Raw genomic sequence first — 6000 nt, 5'->3', positions numbered from 1 at the left:
CATCTCTCGGCAAGAAAGCAATAACAGAATTTCCAAATATGTCTAACTATTGCTTAGAAGGAAGGAGGAAAAAGGTATCTTTGGGTTGTGTAGCTTCAAGGGACATTTTGTATGATGAAATCTAAAATTCCTGTTAAATCAATTTCTCCCCGTTATGTTTATCCCTCTTATCCTAAAACTCAAGACATGACATTCTCAAACCTTTATTTTTCCACACCTGAGGACATACGTTTATTTTAAGTAGATAAATACATTTTGATAAGAGATTATCTTTTAGATCACAACTGCAATTCACAGTTGAATTCACTGGTGAATGGGGTCTTATTCATAAAAAAGCATCTTTATAAGCTCTGTTCATTTTTTGTCTAAATATGAGCTTTAAAGTGGACCTATCATGCTATATTTGAAACATATATTGTAGGACCATCCCTATACAAAACATGTCTTTGAAGTTTTTTGCTTAAAATACCAAACAGATCTCCCATTGCAGCCATGCCTCATACTGCTCATACCCCTCTTTTGCAGCCCTGTTAGAGAAACGCGGATTTTGGGTCCTTAGCTTTAAAAAAAAAAAAAAAGGAGGCGGAGCTAATGCCTGATCAGAATTCTACCGGAGATAAGTTAAATTCTGCTGTGATAAAACTCCATCCTGTTCTAAACCACATCAAGGATTATTTCTGAAATAGTATGGAGCTCAAATGCTTTTTCTCTTGCGGGTTTATCACAAAGGGAGTTCCTTTTTTTATTTCCTGCTTTTTAAACACATGTGCTCTCCAGTACAGGTTAGCTCTGAGTGTTAGCGAAGCTTGCTAATGTAAACAAAGACAAGATTATATCCAAAACACGTCAGGCATTGTTTCTGATAGCAACTTTCTGTGGGTCCGCTGCCGATTTGACGTCAGATCGGCAGCAAATCTGTATCCGCTCGTTGTACCCGTTTTTAAAAGATTTGGGTACGGAGGAAAAGAGAGGGTTTTATTTTCTGACGCTGCATGAGTCCCCCGACGCACCGGGGACACATATTTATGTATAAAAGACATCACTAAGTGCATTTTGCATGATAGGTCCCCTTTAATGTGGCAGAGCAGCTTTTGAAATAATGACAAAGTGATTTGAGGAGGTCATGAAAAAGAAAAAGAAGAATAGTGTAAGACATACAGAATGTGATGACGACACACATACTAAAAACAGCCCTCTGTTACAGTTGTGATTTGTAATGGTGAAAGGCGTACTGCTTTCAATTGAACCTGCAGATCTGGGCCTTCTCTGTCTCACTGTGTTCTTCTTTAAGTTTACAAAAGTAGTCTTTCTTCTCCCCTGATCGACAGCCTCCTCTGATCTCTGTTGGCTCGTGAAGTAAAAGCAATTTAAGAGTAGCAGAATAAAAGTGGCTATTTTAAGAAATCTTGAACTAAACTAACCTCTTAGCTGTCAGTTGCACACCGACAGAGAAACGATATATGAACTGGGAGAAAGCCGAAAGACTGAAACGAATACCAATATTGTATTTTTTACGTGTGTGTGTTTCTGGGCTTTGTTACTGCTGTGGAGTGCTTTTTGTTGGACGAAGGCCCTGTATAATGTCATCCAGGCACACACACAAACAAACACACTCTAAGCTGACAGCAGGATTAGGATCAAGAGACACAAACACAGTCTATCAATCCCACAAATCTGTAAAATCCTTGCATACTTATCCGTTATTGTCTTGCTGATCTAGTCTAGACTTCTTTTTTGTGTGTGCGTGTTCACGCACACACCCTTTTCCTGTGTTTCTGGGTGTGAGCGAGCAAGTGTGTGCAGGCCCCTGTGTGTTCAAGTGTGTGTGTGTGACAGCACAGGGAAAACTCATTCTTTTTCCACGGCAGTTCATGAGGAGCGATGGGTTGGAAAGAGAAATATGGTCGCCACGTATCAGCTGCGCTTGGCTGCCTTGTGATCAACGTCCTCCTCAGAGCCGCTCCGACCCCGAGCGAGCGCCTGACAGGGGAACAAATTACTCTGTAACAGCAATGGACTACGGCTTTACGATTTGTCTCAGAACACACACACACACACACACACACACACACACACACACACACACACACACACACACACACACACACACACACACACACACACACACACACACACACACACACACACACACACACACACACACACACACACACACACACACACACACACACACACACACACACACACACACACACACACACACACACAGGCTGTATAAGACTAAGAATGCCTGTGACACTGCCTCTGTTTCCAGTTTAAGATGACACAGTGATAAAAAGAGGTCAACTTTTGCATGGCTTTCTGTTTGAGGAGAAACGCTTTGGGGCAAGTGGACATTAGGGATATGTTAGGATGGGCTGGAGGGGGCTGAGAAAAGAAAGTACTGAGAATATGTTCCCATCAGGCGGTCATGAGATAAGAAGCGATCTAGTGCCAAGTATTTAACTGAAAAAACAACTTAACGATAAGTCGTACAACCAGCGTACAACACAAAAAGCAACAAGAACTGAGATGAAGTTTAAAGAGGACCCTATTATGCTAAGTGTGAGTTTCATATTTATGTTTTTTGCCTCCACTGTGACATGTTCACATGCTTTAATGTTCAAAAAGTTTTTATTTTTCTCATACTGCCTGTGCTGCAGCACCTATTTTCACCCTCTGTCTGAAACCAGAGCCCAGTCTGCTCTGATTGATTGGCTGGGTGGCTCTGTTGTGATTGGTCCACACCGCTTAGAGATGTCCTGCCCCTTCACATACAATGTGTTGCGTAGTGATGTCCCATGTTACTGAAGTAAACATTGGAGATGTTTAATTCACAAAGCCTATAACACACTACAGGAAAGTGGAAACTGACCAATGAAGTCATAAACTGAAATAGAGAGAAATCATATGGATGTGGAAAAAAAACATGTTGTTATGAAATATAACGCATAAGGTTAGCTACGTTTCTTTTTCATGCATTGATTTCAGAGTACAAGTCTTAAGAGGGTTATGCCAGAACTAGATTGTTATTGTTGTTGTGCTGTTAGTGTCACTGTCAGTGAAGTGAAGATGAAATGGTGTGCTAGTAACTGAAGAAATGGGTTTACTATAAATATTTTACATACAAGGTCGGAATAAGAAAAAGCAAAGACAGAGAAACAAGTTCCAAATAATTTGGCGGGGAATTTAGCTATGAGGCAAAAGAAATGTCTGCATCTTAACAAAAAGTTCTCATGTTTGCTTTTTGGTATCATAATGTGTGTCATTTCGCTAATGGATTGTAGACTGTGTTACAAATGATGTCAGTAAGAGACATTGAGTAGGCGTTTGACTTTTGAAGAAGCCGAGGGCTAAATTGAAGCCCCACAGAGAGCAGCTGACCGTTCTTTATATAAAATGACAGAGTTGGGATCCAGGCGAAATATTATGTGTCTAATGTGTTTTGTAATTTGTAGACCTAACTGAATTGAATTGCCGTTTACCATGATATGCTATACATCTTAAGGTGATGAAGAAAAGTTAGGTTGTTGGAGTTAAGAAACTTTCTTTATAAAATGAATTAAATAGGAAGCAGTTAAAGAAGAACAACTTTAAACGAAACAAGGTTTGCATTATTAAAACTGAAATGATTCCAAGTCTATTAGGAGCCTAGGGTGTGACAGGACCTAATCTAACTTTTTTATTGTTAATTATTGTCTGTTTGTAATGTTATAGCAACCTGAAATGTACACTGTACTCTTAAAAGCTCCCTTTAAAACAGTTGGAACAGAAACAAGGCTACAGACATAAAGGAATGAGTAAGCTGCCGTGATCTGATGTGGAACGACTAATTTTTTCCCAAGGCTACAGAGACATGTAGGTGAACACGGCACATCAGCACGCTACCCTCAGCTTTGGGGCATGTTGCGGTGCAGATACAAATTACCTCAAGGCCATGGCAAAGCAACAGTGTGACCCACAGAAGAACAAAAGTCACAGCCTGCATGCTAATGTTGTAATCATAACAGCACCCTACATATATACAGTGTATACAGTATTTATATAGCATCGCAATACTACTTGGTGCAAGTGTTTGTCCACCATTTTAAAGTCAAAGCTGCCCCACCAAAAGAAAAGCTGCCTAAAGAGGTCAACCTTTTGAGAAACTCTATAAATCCACCTACCATAGTAACATACTGAGACTTGCGGACGACATTCTAACGTCTCTAAACACCCAAATATTTGCTGAACAAATATTAATTGTGACCATAAAATCAAAGGTACAATGTCCCAAGATTGTATAAGGCTTTTACCTCAATATGTTCACTCAAAACACAAAATACAGTTTTCGGATCATACAGCTGTATTTGAAAAAGGCCCACTGGCATTCAACCCTTATTATATTTCAAAAATGAATATAGGAACATCAAGGTGACCTACTGTGTGACCACATCAGAGAGACCTGAGGCGGAATAAAATAGTACCAGCTTGATGGACCTTTAATGAGCATCGTCCTCATGTAACAGCATTACTTCAGGGTGAATCTTAGTACACAATATAAAGATAGCTACTTTGTTCTGTATACAGGAAGATCTACCAAAATGTGTGTACCCTTTATGAACAGCACTGCTTTAATTATTTTGGGTAGTTAAATTTGTTGGGATTCCAATATGGTTTCTCAATATCTCTGAAACGTCTTCAATGGACTGTATATGATTGGTTTCCATTTCTATTTCATTTCGTAGTTGTAATATCAAATAACTAAAAGCACCTTCGAGACATACTTCCCAGTATATTTGTTGAGTGTTATTACTCAGCATTAGCAGTCTAAATATGAAATGAACCACAATAGATCTGTTGAGCAGCTGAGAGAAGGTGGGTGGGCTAGTCATATTCTCACTTCTCAAAAAAGCAACACCAGATATCTTATTAAGAGACACAGATGATTGCTAATACCTAATAATTCATGAAGACAGGCAAACTGACTAACTTGGTAGTGCATCACACTAAAATGTAACAGAGAGAATAAATCAAAGTATCAACATTCTGTTATGGTCTTAAATCTGTTTTATAACAGCCATAAAGCAGAGAAGGAGTGCAGCATCTGTCTGATTCTTATCCAGTATTTATATGAGTGACAAGATGATTTGTATGCCTGATAGGGGCATTATGAGCAATTATTGTTATGATGCTACTACTACTGTATTACAGAGGTCATGACACCAGTTGAAAACAGAACATAAATGGCTGTATTCATGTTAGAAAATAAATTCCCAGAAAACCAGAAAGAGCGGGTGTTGTTTCCATGTGTTTCACAATTAAGAGAGACACATTATTTGGGTCATTCGTTTTTTTTTTAAATCCTCCCATGGGACGTCTGTTTCTATCTCCTGTTTAACTACCATCGTAACGCCCAGAAGCTAAATTCTTCTCTCGCACACCTGCTCCAGCTGCATTCGTTCAGAGGACTGTGCGACATCATAGTGATTTAGAAAACATGCATGAAACTGTTTAGGTGTGTGGCAGGCTATGTCTTAACAACAGCTGCGGTTTCGCGATAATATAAAATATTTGTAGGATTGAAAACCTGCCTTACTTGACTAACAGTCACCCGGTTCTGCCTCATAAAATATTGCAGCAATCTGGCATCATACGTTTTTTTATAATATCTGATTTATACAATTTTAGAAGTTTAAGAAAAATGTAGCTGGTGAAATGGACAGCCTGATGACTTTAACGCCAAACTCTACTCCAGCACTCTTACACAACAGCAAGGATATGAAGAGAGGGATGAGTGGGGCCAGAGTTATTTAAGTAAAGCTTACACTTCAATCAATAAGGATCACACTCTAAAAACATTCAATTCAGACAGGCTCAACAACCAATCAGATTTCATTCGGCTTGCTCTTATGATGTGGGCGTGAAAAATAGAACTATATCGATATTTTTCTATATATTTGATTCTTTTTGTGTTCTTTAAAACATGAAGCGTAGGTCCTTGGGTAAAATCAATTCAAA

This window comes from Notothenia rossii (assembly GCF_949606895.1).
Source record: "Notothenia rossii genome assembly, chromosome: 8".
Taxonomy (NCBI): Eukaryota; Metazoa; Chordata; class Actinopteri; order Perciformes; family Nototheniidae; genus Notothenia; species Notothenia rossii.
Note: the sequence above shows the minus strand (reverse complement) of the source record.